The sequence below is a fragment of the Orcinus orca genome, chromosome 5, assembly GCF_937001465.1.
Source record: "Orcinus orca chromosome 5, mOrcOrc1.1, whole genome shotgun sequence".
Taxonomy (NCBI): Eukaryota; Metazoa; Chordata; class Mammalia; order Artiodactyla; family Delphinidae; genus Orcinus; species Orcinus orca.
The window spans coordinates 59,831,109-59,849,892 of NC_064563.1; the positions used below are offsets into that span (position 1 = coordinate 59,831,109).

At 41.1% G+C, this 18,784-nt stretch overlaps 1 protein-coding gene across 1 annotated transcript in view; it reads right to left on the reverse strand.

Annotated features, from left to right (window-relative positions):
- TBL1XR1 (TBL1X/Y related 1) overlaps positions 1-18,013 on the reverse strand; it is a 188,049-nt gene extending 170,036 nt beyond the window's left edge. The window contains exon 1 of the mRNA XM_004270526.3: positions 17,950-18,013. The gene's annotated coding sequence lies outside the window, so the exon portion shown is untranslated. The remainder of the gene's footprint in view (positions 1-17,949) is intronic.
- Positions 18,014-18,784: the final 771 nt, after the last annotated feature.

The window sequence follows — 18,784 nt, forward strand, 5'->3', positions numbered from 1 at the left end:
CTTATCACAGCAAAGAAGTCATTTCATGATATGATCCCTACTTACCTACCCTGTGCATTCTCATCACTCTCCAGCTTTCAAATCATGTGCTACACATAAACAAAACTGTTTGCCAGAAAAGATCAACATGTTTGGCATCTTTATGCCCTAACATATGTCCTCCCCTTTTGTTATACCACTCACATATCTATTTTCATTGTAAATTATTTTAATATACATAGATTCTCAGTTAGTAGTTAACATGGGCAACACTTGAAACTTATTTTAGTATTTAAAAAATTATGAACGTGAGCAGCATTTTCTCATAGTACTTAAGACATATACTTTTGGTACAACTTCTAAAATGTGTAGTACACAGAGCAAAGTAAAACCTGAACTGCTGAAAAATTATTGGCTTTGACAGTCAGCAATCACACAATTAAGGGCATTAAAGAAAAATCATTCTCAAAAATGTGTTTGGTGCTATTTCTTTTAATTTACTCTACAGTGAAATCGGATGTAACAAATGCACCTAAACTCAAAGACTACTGGATTAAACAACAGAAGTTTCTTCTTCAGACATCTAAAAAATATTTTCTTTACAGCTAACTTTTCCAAAATTGAGAGGGTGTCAGAGAAATGCAAGTATTTTCTTTAGCAAAAGCTGTTCAGGTAATGATTGACCTGAAGAGATCATTTTCCATTTAAGTTGGCTGAACACAGACCTAATTTTTAAATTATATGTGCAATCACAGGGTCAAAGAGCATTAACTCCAGAAGAGACCTCAGAGACCTGGTTCAATGTTTTAAAGATGAAGCAACTGAAGTCCAGAAAGACGACTATCTTTGGGGTCACAAAAGGCTTTTCCTACATGGCTAACCATTTTCTTATTTTAGTGAACTGCTGAAATATTGCTCAAAGTAATTGTTGGGAACATGTAATTTGTTAATGTTGTTACACGCTAAAATTATTTAACTACCTGATTAGGATAAAGGTGGTTATCTTCCTCAGAGATTAAAATATCCCCTAAATACGTATAATTAACCTGTTGATAATTTTCTAACAGCTGCCCTCAAATACTGGCTTCTATTAGCTGTTAAATTAGCAGAAGTAATGTTAAAAACAAAGCCAACATAAACTGCATCAAGTTGTTTACTATGTAACTCATTTTGAGAAAACAAATTCATTTGAATACCGATATTAGCCAGAGACAGAGTTCATAAAATTACAGTTGCTACCACAGGAGGGACCTCAATTTTTCGTTAAAAAAAATGGATCTGTATTTGAAAAGGCTGGAAACCACAGAGCAAAAAAACCAAAAAAGTGCCAGTTCTGGTTAAAGGAAAATTTCATCTGACAATCCATGGTGGATTAAAGACACAACCTCCCCAACTATAAATGGACACACATTTTGTGAGGGGTGAAACAGGCGGGGGAGGCAGGAGGGGAAGAGGCTGTCTGCCCAGAACTCCCGTCTTCACTCAATTCTCATTCCCCCCACTCCCACCGAGTACTTTGGACAGCCATAGTTTTTATATGGCCTATGGCCATGGTGGGCCCCTTCCCAAATCAAACTTGCCAGTGCTTCAAGAATTTTCCAAATGAAAAAGAGAAAGAGGTAGTCCTTACTCTCCAGCAGGAGAAAACAGGATAAAAACTGGCAATGGCAAGTTATATTTTCCTCCTGGTAAAGAAAGCAAATCTACTGTAAGAAAATGAAACGAATCTACAAACAAACAAAAAAAGCAAGGTTGTTAGCAAAGATTTCTGGTAGCTTTCAAATGGGTCTGGTTCTAGCTGTCCCCTAAAGCCCAGCTGGCTAAATGTTTTTCCTTATAATTGAGTTATTCAATCCATTTTGGATTCCATATACTAATAAATCTCCCGTTTTTGGCTTAAGCTAGTCTGAACTGGGTATCTATCGTACAACTAAAAGAACTCTGAATCATCTACCAACCTTGGGAAGCTGACCATGATTACTCAAGACAGAAAATCACAGGTAAATGTAACTAAAGGTAAATTACAAAATCTCCTGAACCTGCACAAATCTTAAACGGTGGTATCTAGCCCTCATCATTTTTCTTGAATGAAATATGTATGTTAAAGTGAAGTACTAACCTACTAAAATCTAACATTTATTATTAACACATGCACATACTCAAATTGGTTCATCAATTATCCATCTATATTTTTTTTTCCTGATTCAAACACCATCTGTAAGTATGTTCCTCCAAGAAAAGTGGACAGCACTCACATATGTCCCTGGGCTTCCAAACGTAGATACCAAGGTATCAATAGTAAAGCCTCTTCCAACACTCCTCTAAATGCTGACCTTTTAATGAATTATTTCCAGTATTCTACTAAGGACAAACTAATTTAAGCCTATCAGCTGGTCATGAAAACATCCCCGAGAAAACAATTCACTCAAATATTTACTGAACACCTACCAGGTCCTGTTTTAGGTCCCGAGTGACAAGACAGAGCCCATCCCTGTTCTCAGGGAGGTTAAATTACAGAGGTGACTTTAAAAAAAAATAAATCAACAATTAAGGCTACCAGAGAGAGAGATAAGTGCTATGTGACAGAAAATGGCTAGAGACTGGGCAGCTACTTCACTGTGACCCCTCTATGTGACCTCTCTGAGGTGGTGGCATTGGAACTGAAATCTGAATGACATAAAAGAATTAGCCATATGACAATCTCAGGGCAAAGCCTGAGGCAAAGAGCAAAGCAATTAAGGCGCTGAGACAGGAACAAGCTTGTTCTGTGGGTGTGGAGCTTGTATGGCTGGGCACAGTGAACAAGGGGAAGGGTGCCATGAAATAGGATACGATTTGTGAGGTGGCCAAAGGGCAGAATGGTGGTGGGACCCTCACAGGCTAAGGAAAAACATTAGTATTTTATACTGTGATAGAAAACCCACAGAGAAAAGGGAAGGAAACTAACACTTATTACATATGCCTACAAAATAGTATGTACAAATGTTTCTGCCATGCATTCTGTAATACCATATATGCATTCCTGTAAATTATACCATGTGTATTTATCACAATATTTATCAAAGATCATTAGTATGCTGTTATGCACAATCTCAAAAAAAAAAACAAAAACTTTTCCTGTTACTACCAGTTCTCACTTATAGGAAGTCACTTCTACATTTATTTGTCAGACCAAATGAACCAACCAACCAACGTTATCTACTAGCAAAACATACATGAAGAAAATGCAAGAAAGGCAAATGAGACTAGATAAAAGGCAGCCAGCTATTCACAAGAGTATATGATCCCAAAAAAGGAACAAACCAAGTAGAGAAGAAATTAGAAAACATACCTAATACAACAAGCAAAGAGTGTAGGGATATGAAAGATTAGTTATCTACTTAAACAAAAGTACTCTCAGGCAGACAAGTAAGCAAAGGGTAAAAAAATGCAAAAGCTTATTCTAAGATAAATTCTCTGTTCATTTCATTTAATAGTACCTTGCCAGTTTCAACAACGTTCAGAGGAAAGTGAAAATGTTAATCTTTTAAATGTACTATCCTTAGTAATTTTTTAAATCTGCTGATGAATTTTAAACTTTTATGTATTGACTACAAATATTTCTTGAAACACCACTGTAGTTCAAAGTTTAAAACTGAAAATCTCGGGCTTCCCTGGTGGCGCAGTGGTTGGGAGTCCGCCTACCGATGCAGGGGACACAGGTTCGTGCCCCGGTCCAGGAGGATCCCACATGCCAGGGAGCGCCTGGGCCCGTGAGCCATGGCCACTGAGCCTGCATGTCCGGAGCCTGTGCTCCGCCAACGGGAGAGGCCACAACAGTGAGAGGCCCGCGTACCAAAAAAAAAAAAAAAAAAAAAACTGAAAATCTTATCTTCCCTGGTTTCCAGAAAGCAACTCAACTATCTCCTTCTGACAAAAGGATCATCTTTCATACCTCAATAAAGCTGGGGGTGGAGGAGGAAGGGGGTGCCACTTTGGAAGGCTCCAAATGATAACAGAATCACAGCTACTAAGACCACTTATCTCCAACCTCCACTCCAAACACCCAATATCTCAGATTATCCTGGATATTTTCAACAGTAGCTAGAAGTAGAGGATGTTGCCTCAGCTCTGACCCTCCTCTATCTTCCACCTCTGTCTCATCATGATTTAATATCATTAAATGAAAATGTAACGCCACTGCCAGCCTACACTCAATAGCAGAAACCCAGAAAGTATAGGATATCCCTATGCTAACATGTGGGTAGCTACAGATCAGGAGAAGAGGAGGTCAGAATTAAGACCCAATCTGGGCCACAGAATCACTTGTACAGCAACGGTTGGTTTAAAGAGACAAAGGGCAAGGAGTGCGCATCTCCTCTAAGCCCTAAGGGAAGGCCACGGTCAAAGGAGAGAGCACCAGTAGATGCACAGACTGAACACACATGCTAAGATCAAGAACCAGGAGCCAACCAAGAAAGGCAATATCAGTATCAGGTAATTAGGGAAAAAAAAAGACCAAGGGGGAATACACTAGAAGAAGTGCATGAGTATCAGGAACACACGGACAAGTCCACCCAACACCCCAAAATCAAGTTTAATTGCTAACGTCAGGACAAGGTCTTTGTTTCTTTTAACCCAGGTTTTGAACATATTCATTGTCTCTACAGACACCAAAAACAGGATGCTAGGTTATCAAGCAGACCCTCACAAGTCTTACAGTAAGATGATGAATCCAAGGGTCAATGAATTTGTGAAAATGGAGGGATCCCTTTTCTACTTTTGTATATTTGAATCACCTCAAAGAAGTAAGGGTCTATACTAGGAAACCTGTACCTCATTCAGAGAGCCTCAAGGATTCAACTTAATATGAATGCAAAGTCTACAGCGTGCCAGGAATTGGACCAGATGCTGAGGATAAAGATGGGTGAAATGCAACTGTCCTCAAGGAAGGCCCTGCCTATTGAGACAGAGTCAACAAATAACAATCAAGTAGAGGTCTGTGCTGGAAACAGATGACTAGTGGACATAGGCCAGGATGTTAATTTAAAGATGTCATAGAAAGATGCTTAATATTCAATCAAATCGTGTAACTTCAGGCAGCCAATATGTTATGTATGTTAGTTCTTAAGTAGTACAAAACAACTATCCAAATTTCTTTCCTAATGAGATATAAGAAACTTAGTATGATGGTTATTCCTTTGTTAATAATTACTGCTCTTTATGAGAGACAACCAAGGTTCTTAATCCAGAGCTGTTTGCAGATTACCCCTCCAAAAAAGTCATTTATATTCAAATTTATTAGCAACCAAATTCCTTATCCTTTGTACATATACTTTACAAAATTTGGGGCATAAGAACTTCAGAATCCTAACAGAGCCTCAGAATACTACCTAAAGACATTAGCACCAATAAATGTAACTTACCTATGCGCTATCATTCAGAATAATACTTTGTTTTTAATTTTGAGTACTAATTCTAAATCCATAAAGACCACACTCCTCTGAACCAGTCTTTTCTAAATCCAGTGAATAATGAAATCATTATTACCTGTAAAATAACAGAATCAGTTTACAAGTTTATAGAAGCATGTTTATAAATAAGAGTATAGAAAATGAGTGTGTACTACATATTAAAATAAGCATAATTTCCTGAAAACTTACTTCAGTATTTTTACACATATACATACCCTATGTTATGTCATATGTATTTCTTAGTGAAAGTCCAATTCAAAATTTTCAGAATGTGTATTTGAAATGATCATCCAAGCAGTGTCCACTGAGAGCCAGAACAGTGCTGGATCTCCCAGAAACTGCAGAAAAGGAAGAACGATTCCATTCCAAAAAGCAAAGACTTTTTTTTTTTAAAGGTAATAACTTTTTTTTTCTTGAAACATCTTACCAAGATGTGACCAAATTCAACACAAAACATCACTGTAAAACAACATATGTATCAGAGACACAGCAAAGCTCCACAGCACACATCCTCATTTTAGAGTGAGCAACAAAAGCTCAGTCGTCAAATGCAGTTGCAGCCCTCTGAATTGGGAATGTTAACCATCCCATTCTCTGCAGTTGCCACAGAAAGCCATGATAGTTTGCAGGAGCAGTGTCACTTTTCTGCCTCTCTCCTCAGCTGTTGCTGCTGCAGCTAACAAAAGCACCAAGTACTAGCATTTATTGAGTACTTCCTATGTGCTGGCCCTATGACAACTGCCTTACATGCATTCACATTTCAATCCTCACAACTGCTCTACAGAGAAAAATTCCCATTTGTCAGAGTGGAAACCAACTGGAGTGGTTACACAATTTCCCAAAGCCATACAACTGATAAGGTGACAGGATTCACATTAGGTATGCCTGGCTCCAGAGGCTGAGCTCTTTGCCACAGTAACACCCTACAGGAAGACTTTACTGCCAAAGGTCAGACACAGACCCTACTTAGCCCTCTAATCACTGGAGAGGCACTGCCCTCAGGAAAGGCTAGCGTCAGGTCTGTGCAGCAGAATTAGATGCACAGAAACAGGCGCTCTCTCTCCCAGAGGTTGTTCTAGCTTAAGCTGAAAACTTAAGTTACAAGTGCACAATTACAAGTGACACCAATTGCAACCCAAAATGGAATCAAAATCTAATATATCTGTCTCCTTGAAGTCAGTAACACATACATCCAAATTCACAAGTCATGTTAGGATGCATGCAATATCAGAATCTACATTTCCACGAATCCCATTACACCAAAGACTACCATAATTATTAAAATTAACTACTAAACTACGAGAACCCCCATTTTCACCCAATTTCCAAACCCTTGGCAAAACAACACTTTTGAAATCAGGCAACACCTATTTACTTCTGAACAACCAACATCACTTTTTAAAGTTTGCATTGAGTTCATTTCTAATTATCAACCTTGGATAGAACTCGAAAATCATAAGTTCACTATCACTAAATAATTCCACTGGTCTGATGACCCACTCATGACACAGAAACAACACGTTTTAATCATATTCAGTGGCTCTAATTCTGCCAACAAATCTGAGAAATAAAAATAAGTGTTTGCAAAAATATACACAGTGCCAGCTCTTTAAGAACTGGCTGGAAAGCATGGGAGAAATTTACATAGTTTTCTCTCTTCTTTTGACTATCCAAAGCGAAAGAACTAGAAAGATTAAGAATTCTTAATGATTGTTCTTTCACAATCATTACTTTTTTTGAAATGGTAATACTAACATAGTAAGATTCAAACAGTTCAAAAGATTATATGTGAAAATAAATTTTTCCCACATCTGGCCACAGGATCTCCCCACCTCAACCCCACCCCCCAAACCACTGTTACTAGTCTCCTGTGTATCTTCCTGGAGTCACCTTGAGCATATAAACATACATACACAAACACACACACACTCCATCCCGTGTGTCCTCCTTTCCATTCCTCCCCCTCTTTTTGCGCTAAAATGGCAGAAGACTATATAAGATCTTCTGCCTCCATTTTTTTTCATTTAAATGTACCTTTGAGAAGATCCTATAAATGCTAACAAGAAAGTCATAAACATCAAATCTAAACAAAACCTGTAAAGAAACAATTCACACAAAACATCTTTCACCAGATGTTAAAACTGGTGACCTCTGCTGGCAGGACATATGGAAGTCCAAGGGCTAAGAAGTAATCCCCTTGAGGGTCTATGAGATTTTGCACAAGAATAAAAAACTATTTCCCTGATACAGAAACAGACTTCACTCCTAACCCCAGTCTAGGATCTCACAAATGTATATTGCTTACTAAGGAAAACACAGAAAGGTGATTTAGGGAAAATCCATCACTTTAGTGGGTGAAAAAATTTTAAGTACATAGGGTATTACATTTTAAAATAAAAAGATGCCCCCAAAAAATCGCTATAACTACAAACAGCATCTAAAAATTCACACACGTATGATAAATTTTATCCCATAAAAGAACAATTATATGGAAAAACAAAAAAACATTAAGGAAATTCATTCATTATCTATTCCCATTACCTTACTTCAGAAACCCAAAGCAGATGACCCAATTGCCTTACACTGTCAGTTAATGACATCTGATAGCCACAAAATAGAAATAGAACAAAATTAGTATGCAGTCTACCCAATTAGCCCTTTTAAATTAAGGGGAAAGCATAAAACACTTCTTCCTAACCCATAAGCTGTGTTCTATTAACAGTTGAAGGTAACCACCAAAATATGCTATTAACTAAAACTTTTCTGACGAGGTGTTTGCTTACGCTAATGTCAAGTAGTTCCTGACTATTATTCTATAAGGTGTCGATTTTCAGGCCTTAAATACGCTAAGAAAATTTAGAACTCTCTCTCTCAAAAAAAAAAAAACAAAAAAAACAAATCACAAAATTAAATGACAAAAATCTCAGAATTTTAATACAGGAACTGACTGTATAAGTACTGGTAGAATGAAAGAGCAAACTTTAGGTAGCATTTCATCTGATCCTCTTACACATTTCTAGAAGCTAAATGACTTACCCATGTAACTATGGCTTTGCAAATCATGGCAAAAATTCATTTTCTTAATACTGAATTCACATTAAAATGCTAGCCACCATTCAAGTAGATAAGCAGTAAGAACAAACATCCACTTAACAACCAAGTCGTTGCCCACTCACCTATGGTCAACTAATCTATGACAAAAGAAGCAAGGATATACAATGGAGAAAAGACAGTCTCTTCAATAAGTGGTGCTGGGAGAACTGGACAGCTACATGCAAAAGGATGAAATGAGAACACTCCCTAACACCATACACAAAAATAAACTCAAAATGGATTACAGACCTAAATATAAGACCGGACTCTTTAAAACTCTTAGAGAAAAACACAGGAAGAACACTCTTGGACGTAAATCACAGCAAGATCTCTTTTGATCCACCTCCTAGAGTAATGGAAATAAAAATAAACACATGGGACCTAATGAAACTTAAAAGTTTCTGCACAGCAAAGGAAACTACAAACAAGACAAAAAGACAATCCTCAGAATGGGAGAAAATATTTGCAAACGAATCAACGGACAAAGGATTAATCTCCAAAATATATAAACAGCTCATGCAGCTCAATATTAAAAAACCAAACAACCCAGTCCAAAACTGGGCAGAAGACCTAAATAGACATTTCTCCAAAAAAGACACACAGATGGCCAAGAGGGCATGAAAAGCTGCTCAACCTCACTAATTATTAGAGAAATACAAATCAAAACTACAATGAGGTATCACCTCACACCAGTTAGAATGGGCATCATCAGAAAATCTACAAACACCAAATGCTGGAGAGGGTATGGAGAAAAGGGAATCCTCTTGCACTGTTGGTGGGAATGTAAACTGATACTGCCACTATGGAAAACAGTATAGAGGTTCCTTAAAAAACTAAAAATAGAATTACCATATGACCCAGCAATCCCACTACTGAGCATATATCCAGAGAAAACCACAATTCAAAAAGACACATGCACCCCAATGTTCATTGCAGCACTATTTACAATAGCCAGGTCATGGAAGCAACCTAAATGCCCATCGACAAACAAATGGATAAAGATGTGGTACATATGTACAATGGATTATTACTCAGCCATAAAAAGGAACGAAATTGGGTCATTTGTAGAGACGTGGATGCATCTAGAGACTGTCATACAGAGTGAAGTAAGTCAGAAAAACAAATATCGTATATTAATGCATATATGTGGAGCCTAGAAAAATGGTACAGATGAACCGGTTTGCAGGGCAGAAATTGAGACACAGATGCAGAAAACAAATGTATGGACACCAAGGGGGGAAAGTGGCGGGGGGTGGTGGTGGTGGTGTGATGAATTGGGAGATTGGGATTGACGTGTACACACTGATGTATATAAAATGGATAACTAATAAGAACCCGCTATATAAAAAAATAAAATTAAAAAAAAAACCAATCAAGTCGCTGATCACCTAGTTATGATGCCTATCATTCAGTATGATAAAAAAGACACAATGCGGGAGGGAGGGAGGGAGGGAAGAGAGGAAAGCACTGGTACCATCTTTGATCTCAGACAAATAAAGATACCAAGATGTAGGTTGATATCTAGTTCTTAGAAAGTAAAAATTCTTCACTCTGTTTAAGTAGTTAAAGATTTAAAACATCTCCTTTGTTTAAAAAAAATGTTTGAGAGTCCAGAGTACAATTTCACATAAAGAAGAATATAAAAAAGACACTTAATGACCATCTCTGATCCTTGGCCCCCATGTTTTCTTCTGTATTTTAAATTCTACCTCCTGAAAGAAACTTCCGATAAAAGGAAAACAGGTGGCAAACTTCCAGGTTTAAACATTCAATACTTATATTCTTCCTCATTCATTCCTTAAACTGTTCATTTCGCATAAATATCTTAATCTGGACACTCTGCATACTGAAATTTAATTTTTGATCTTTCAGCATGACCCTTATAGTTTGATTGTATTATTTCTGAGTTATGAATCTAAGCTCTCAAAAAGCAGGGTAACATCCAACTCATTGTTTGACACTGAAACCCTCATATTTTAAAACTCTAAATATTAAAAATTTCAAAAGGACATAATACCGAAATAGCTGCCTTTAGAATAAATTACCCAGGTTGTTTGGCACATCTTTACCACAGAAAACTATTAAAGAGGGACTTCCCTGGTGGTCCAGTGGTTAAGACTCCCCACTTCCACTGCAGGTGGCACAGGTTCGATCCCTGCTCAGGGAACTAAGATCCCCCGTGCCACGTGCCCCCCCTCAAAAAAACAAACTATTGAAGAGAGATGGTTACAACATTCTTCTGGTAGACTAAACCCACTGACACTACATGATAGATACATGTTAATACATTCATAGTAACGGCTCAAATGGGACTCCAATGTGGTCAGAATGCTGTCACACATACTGAGAGCTAAAAACATTATCTTATTTAGACATACTACTAAGAAAATAACAAGCAAAAAAAGCCTGAGGATTAAAAAAATAAAACCCGAAATCTTAAGTTTCATAACAACTAACACAAATATAACCAGATAAAGCCAATTTAGTGAGACATGATTCCCAACTAGACTAGGTTTTTCACCAGGACTGTGGCTACTATTCCAGGATTAAGAGGATAAAACTATCCATTTCCATTTCACTCTAAATGTTGACTAGATTTTTTTTTCCCCTTCCTTGTCAACACTGCCAACATGAAAATTCAAATTAATGTGGCTACAGTACAACTGAACTTTGAAGGTCTAACTCAAAAAGGAGCTTTTGCCACATCAACAAGAATGAAACAGGACTGTCTCTGTTCTTATTTTAACATGGGCCCTTGTAGAAGCAATCCATTTTATTACGAAGATAGTATAATACAAAACTCAAGAGTTTTGCTACATACTATAAGGAAAGTGGCCCTTTCCTTCAAGAAATGTAACATTTGGTTGAGGCAATGTGACACATACTCACAAAACAATAAATAATTATGGAGTTTGTGATACTCATTAAATGTGATGAAATCTCAAAGAAATATCCTGAGTCAGGATGGCCCGAAAAAACTTCATGAAAGTGGGACTGAAACTAGGCTATTAAAAGGATAAAGGGAAGGAACAGCATGCACAAAGGCAGAGGAGTAATGAGTATGCCAAAACTGCAGTATTTGATAGACAGGCAAGAATCCCAGTTGGAGAAGAGTAGGAAATACGGCTGAATGGGTTAGAATGGAGCCTTAAAAGCCAGACTTGAAGCATATGAACTACATCCAGTTGGCAAAGGGAAGCCATTATGGGTTCTTCTGCAGGCGAACTGACATCATGAAACCAATATTTAAATAAATTACACTGTTGGTGATTAGAGAAGATAGAATGGAGAAGAAGATATCGAGCAACCTACTTGAAAAGTAATGCAATAACCCAGAAACCTAAAACCATTCATTCATTCTCTCCTTCACTCACTGAGAGAACGGACTGCTAGTTAAGAACACTGGCCTAGGGACTTCCCTGGCGGTCCAGTGGTTAACAACCCGCCTTCCAATGCAGGGGACGTGGGTTCGATCCCTGGTCGGGGAACTAAGATCCCACATGCCAAGGGACAACCAAGCCCTCACACGTGTGTGAGCGCGCTCTAGAGCCTGCGCGTGCCACAACTAGAGAGAAGCCTGTGCGCCGCAACAGAAGAGCCCGCATGCCGCAACTAAGACCCAATGCAGTCAAATAAATATTTAAATAAATAAGAACACTGGCCTATAAGTCAGACACACTGGACCTAAACCCCTCTGTACACACCTTACTACCTGAGCCTTGGTCTCCACGCTGTTAGTAATAAGGATACCAGTCGCTTAGATTGTCACAAGGACCTATCAAAGCATCTTCGTGATCCTGACACATAGAACTCTAGTAGTCGTTAACATTACTGGTGAATTAAGAACGATAAAAAATGGGAAGGGAAAATAAGACAAGATTCAAAGATATTTCAGAGGAACATACCTCCAAGCAGAACTGTCTTGACAGCAGCTGAAAATGTAGAACAAGAACACAGATGAAAGGTTGAGGCTGGAGAAAACAATAACCTACTTAAAAAATAACCACTCCAATTTTAAAAAGCAGATCCTAGGTACTGCCAGATCCAGCCTCGAACAATAAAATCACTTTTTATTTAAAAAGAGTTAGAAAGGGCTTCCCTGGTGGCGCAGTGGTTGAGAGTCAGCCTGCCGATGCAGGGGACACGGTTCGTGCCCCGGTCCAGGAAGATCCCACATGCTGCGGAGTGACTAGGCCCGTGAGCCATGGCCGCTAAGCCTGCGCGTCTGGAGCCTGTGCTCCGCAGCGGGAGAGGCCACAACAGTGAGAGGCCCGCGTACCACCAAAAAAAAAAAAAAAAAAAAAAAAAGAGTTAAAAAATGTTTTCAAATGCTGCGAGCAGATTTAAAAATTTCAAGCCCAAGTGACAGAAGAACGGCAACAAAGACACACAAAAGACCCACCACTACCTACACCAACTATGGAACTTGGTATTGTTTCCCTTAGCGTTAAAATCCAACCTAGGGCTTTCCTGGTGGCGCAGTGGTTAAGAATCTGCCTGCCAATGCTGGGGACACGGGTTCGAGCCCTGGTCCGGGAAGATCCCACGTGCCGCAGAGCAACTAAGCCCGTGAGCCACAACTACTGAGCCAGCGTGCCCCAACTACTGAAGCCCGCGTGCCTAGAGCCCATGCTCCGCAACAAGACAAGCCACTACGACGAGAAGCCCACGCAGCGCAACGAAGAGTTAGCCCCCCTCTCCACAACTAGAGAAAGCCCACGCGCAACAACGAAGACCCAATGCAGCCAAAAATAAATAAATTAAATTTTTAAAATAAAATGAAATAAAACCCAACCTAATTCTTCAAGTAAGCCTTAAATCACAACTTCAGGAGTAAATAAATTATGCCAAGCTTATTTCGACTATTTTGCCCAAAAATTCAGGAAATAAAACTGCCAAATACTTTCTATGACATTATGCCCCTACTTAAAAAACAAGCAAATAAAATGTAATACAAAGAAACAAACTTCAAATCCAAACCCATTATCATCCTCAACAACTTACATTTTCATGATGCTTGTTTGTCAGCTACTGTTCTCAGCAACTTACATATACAATTTTTTCATTATAGTTTGATTTACAACCTTGTGCTAATAATTTCTGCTGTACAGCAAGTGACTTAGTTATACACATATATACATTCTTTTTTAATATATGTATGTTTTTCCATTATGGTTTACCCCCAGGGGATTATCTATAGTTCCCTGTGCTATACATTAGGACCTTGCTGTTTACCCATTCTAAATGTAATAGTTTGCATCTACCAACTCCAAAGTCCCAGTCCATCCCTCTCCCTCTCCCACACCACCTTGGCAACCACAAGTCTATTCTCTATGCCTGTGAGTCTCTTTGTTTTGTAGATAGGTTCACTTGTACTGCATTTCAGATTCCACATATAAGTGATATCATATGGTACTTGTCTTTTTCTTTCTGACTTACTTCACTTAGTATGATAATCTCCAGCTGCATCACACATACAACTCTCTTAATCCTCTCAACTCTTTGAAGTTGACCGTCCCATTACACAGAGGAGAAAACTGAGACATAGCGGAGTTACTCCCCCAAGGTGACATAATTAGTAAGGGATGGTGCCTGAATTTGAAGCTGGGCAGTTCATCTTGAGAACCCCTGATAGAATCAGTATGCTGCACAAACAGACTTTTATGATTTTTCTTACACAAGTTTTCAGAAATACGTGAGATACTCTTATTTGCTTTTCCTTTTTAATTAATTGTAGGTATGGAACCACATTTCCTATTTCTGCTGGCAGTGTGTGGAGAGGCTACGTCACTGCTGTGAATCTAAAGGTAGGAAATACAGCAGTTGACAAGAAGACGGCATCTTATTAAACAGTTCTAGAGAGTTAAGCCAATGGTATTTGAGCCCTATGAATTTCATTTATCCATGCAATCACTTGACCCAGTTAGTAGAGATCCCAGTTCGCAAGTACAGAATTATAAACTTGATTGGGAACACTAGTTTTTGCAAGGGTATCTAAAGACTGATGAAACAGCTGAAACTCTGGCACAGCTACAGTCATCTAGAAAGAACATGGACTAGAGCTCAGACAGACCGAGGTTTAAATCCTAGTACATCATTTGATCCTTTTGTGGCCTTGAACAAGTGAATTAACTTATCTTGACCTTGCTGTTTTATCATCCACAAAAAGAGCCCAACACTACCCACCTCAGTATTAGCCTGGGATATAAATGACATAGAAAGCACCTCACACCTTTCCTATAGTATAGCCCAAGCTGAGTCCCTTTCCTTGGACTCTTGCAAACAGGGCAGTTAACTGTACTCTTAGGGAGTCCAATCCCAGAGGAGGTGAACAGCAAACCTCTCCAGCATAAGCTCTCTCACACAGGCTTTTTTTTTAATTCAAGTATCTACTGGTGATAGAGCAGGAGATCCCACCATGGGGTCCCCAAACCGAACTATACTCTTACCAATTCGTTACTACTCAGCCCTGGGGTCCTAGCCCTTCTGTACTATGGGGATGTATAATGTCTCAGTGTTAGCTGCTTTCTCTTTTTGCACGTCAATGACTTATACTATAAACACCATTTGAAATGAGTCAAATTCCATGTACTAGAAAATACAAAGTCCCGAACAGTGCCAATATTTCTGCCACTCTCTCTCCCCGACTTACTACTATTCACATTCTTCTCAATTCTTTTTATACAAATAACACAGAAAATGAACAAACCCAACAAATTATTTCTTCATCAAAATGTGTCAAATCAGAAATTCTTTGTAGTAATAACTGCTGTAGTATATTGGAGAAGAACTCCTTTATTAGCTACTCATTTGACAAGGTCGTACTTATATTTCATTGTTATATATGAACAGATGTATTCGTTCAACAGGTTGTCATTTAAAAAGTCCATTAGTCACATCTCTTTTTATCAGTAACCCCTATGTTTATAGTAAGCTCCTGCCCTTTCTGCATATTAGCTTGAAACTCTCCCAGTAAAAAGGAAGCAGTTACTTCTCGTTCTCTTGATAGGCATGTATCATGGTAATCATGATAAATCTTATGGTGTGAACACAGGTAACAAAGATTCCTAAACACGCCTAAAACCGTATTAAAATATTTGCCTCTTTGAAGCAACCAGTGAAAAACTACAACCTTCACAAAGGGCCATTCCATTTACCACGGGTATCTCCCATATTAATAACCAAAGCTGGTACACGTTGAAATAAAAACATCTTATAAACTGATGGTGAGCTCTGCAACAATTTTTATGCCATTAACAAGTACCTTAATTAAGTTCCTTAACAGTAAGAAAAACTTTCTCCACGTACATATTGTTTTCATCCCCCATACAGTTTAGTATTTTGCCCTCTAGGTCTGATTCTAACAACTCAAGTGACAAAAAGTAGTAGTTACTTATGGACTTAATGGTTGTGATTACATATATCACATGGTGCATAACAGGACTGGGAGAAAAAAATTCATATTCCAAAGAAGCAGGAAAACCTCGATTGAAGAGCAAAAAGTATAAACACGAATCACTCGCCTAACCACTTTCAGGCATATTTTCTTTCTGCTGTTCCTCCTCCACAGGTAAACGCTAACTATTTCTAGAACGCGCTCAAGGATAATTTCCGAGGCTTGCTTGCCATGAATTCCCATGATACAACTCAGCACACACACTGTTTTCATGGAGACAAAGGTGCCCTATTTCCCTAGACTACAAACTTATTAAAATGGTGAGAACACACAGTTCCAGGAAGTCAAGATTACTAAAATACACCAATGCAGCATGGGTCTTATTTAACAAAAAATGAAAATAAACCACACTGGGAAAACCAAAAAGTCACTCACTCTATCTTCAACGTGTAACCAGGATATTTATTACAATTTTTTTAAGGTAAGTAGATGAAAACACCACCAGGGCCTTATATTATCCAACCTGATAAAGGAGTCTTTAGGGAAAAAAAGGGGGGGAAAGAGAAACGATTACTTAATTATATGGGGGAGGAAGAATCAAACCATTCAGACTAAAAATAACCCACATTTCACCCACCAAATTTTATTAACAAGCTTGTTGAGATCAGCATAAGGGTCTTGTTTAGAAAACAAGAAAGCCAAAAGTCAACTTCCCTCTGTCAACTATAATCACATAAGTACTAAAACTCTTCACCTTGGTGCCCACAGAGTCCACGGTTTTAAGTAAACTCCAGACACTGAGGAAAAAACCTAGTTTTTAACTAGGTTCCAACACTTTTGTCATTTGTAATCACCCAATTATTTCCGAGAATATTATTAGATAACCTAACAATGGGAGCGTCTTTTAAGAGCCATTACAACCCAAATTTTACATGAAACACACCATTTTCACAACCTAAATTTATTTTCGGTTGCCACTGCAAAGTGCTGCCTGTTCCAGCAAATTAGGAACTTCCAAAAATACTGAACACGCTAACACACGCATGTCTTCCCTCGAGCTGCCATTTCAGATTAATATTTCACTTATAAAAGTCTGCTTCTGTTCAAAAAATGACATCGGTTGCAAAGAGGAAGTTACCGATAAACCACTCTCACAACGTGGCCTTTACACTGTCAGAAAATAATGTGACTCTGAGCCACCCAAAACTTACCAGGAAGCTGGCAATAACTTTGCCAATTCTACACTTCTGAACCCAACTTCAAAGAGGCTCTATCAAATACCTCCTCAAGACGATAAAAAGCACTAACTTACAAATAAACACGTCCCGAAGCGCGGCCGCGCGCCCCTCCCCCGCCCGCGCCCCCGCCCCCGCCCCCGCCCGGGACGCGCGGCCCCAACAGCCGCCCGCAGCCCCCAGCACGCCGGCCAGGGTCGCCGCGCCGGGCCCGGGGCCGCGCCGCGGGAGGGGAGCGGATTTCCATTGCTGCCTGAGGTTTAACAAAATAACGTGCACCGAAGAGATCCCTCTCCCCTGCTAAAAATAGGCTATAAAGGAGTCGGCCTCATGATGGCTCCTTGATTCAATTTGCTGCAAATTCTTTCCTGAAAGCCTCCCGCACATACACACACACACACACACACACACACACACACACACACACACACAAAATGGGGGTGTAAATGCACGAAGGGTGGAAGGGGGGAGAAGGCCGAGGTGCACATTTTCGGGGACAACATAATAAGGGTGAGGATCCCCCGGGACCAGGAAAGGGTAGGGGGTGGGCAGGCACGTGAGCATTTCAAAGAAGCCTGAGAGCAAAAAGGGGGGATGGGGCACCCTAAATGCCTTCCCTCCCCTCCCCTCCCCCGCCAAACCCCCAGCTCCCCGAAGGGCCAAGTTGAAAAATGCATGTTCCACTTGCGCCCATCCCCCCCCGGCGGCCCGGCGCCCCCCGGCCGCCTCCGCCCGCGCCCCCCGCCCGGGCCCGCGGCCGCCCCCACCCCGGGGTCCGGCCCCCGGCGCTTACCTGGAAACCGTGGCCTCCGACGCCGCTCCCCCCTCCCGGGAATGGAGACACAAGGAAATTCCCCTCCTTGCCGCCGCCGCCACCTCCAACCACCCCCAAAATAACCCCTCCGGGGGGTGAGAGGCAATTATAACCCCGGCGAGCGGAGGGCGCGGGGGATGGGCGCCGGGCGGGCGGGGGCGGGGAGCGCGGCGCGGGTCCCCAGGTGGCGAGCGGAGGTGCTCCCGCCGCGGGGGGAGGGGCGGGGGCGCACGCGGCCGGCGGCGGGGGGAGGCGGCGCGCGGGGGAAGGGCGCGAGCGGGGAGAGGAATTGAGGCAGAAGGTAAAAGCTGTTACTAAGGGAAAGAGCCAAACGGTTCGGAGCAGCCAACGGCTCAGACACTCAACACTGGGGAGAGAGGAATGGGGACCAGCCAGGCACAAATGAGCTCGCGAGGCCCGCGGCGGCGGCGGCGGCCGCGCAGCAAAACAAACCCAAGCGGCCTGCGCCGGGCGGGCGGGCGGGTGCGCGGGGGAGGGGCCGGCGGGGGAGGGGCGCCGCGGACGCGGGGAGGAGGCGGCGGCGGCGGCGGCGGCGGCGCGGCGGGGGTGGGGGGGGGTGGGTACTGCCGGCCCGGATCCTCTCCCTCCCGCCCGCCGCGGCGGCGCTGGGGGCTGGGTGGGCGCGGCGCAGGCTTTTAAAAAGAAAGACAGACCTGCAGGCGCTCCGAGGTGTCGCCCGGCCCCCGGCCGCCCCGCCCCCACCGCCGTGCGCGGCCGGGTGCGGGGCATCCTGGGTGTTGGCTGCGCGGCCCCGGGCCCGGTGGGGGCGGGAAGGCTTGTGCCGCCTCGGGTG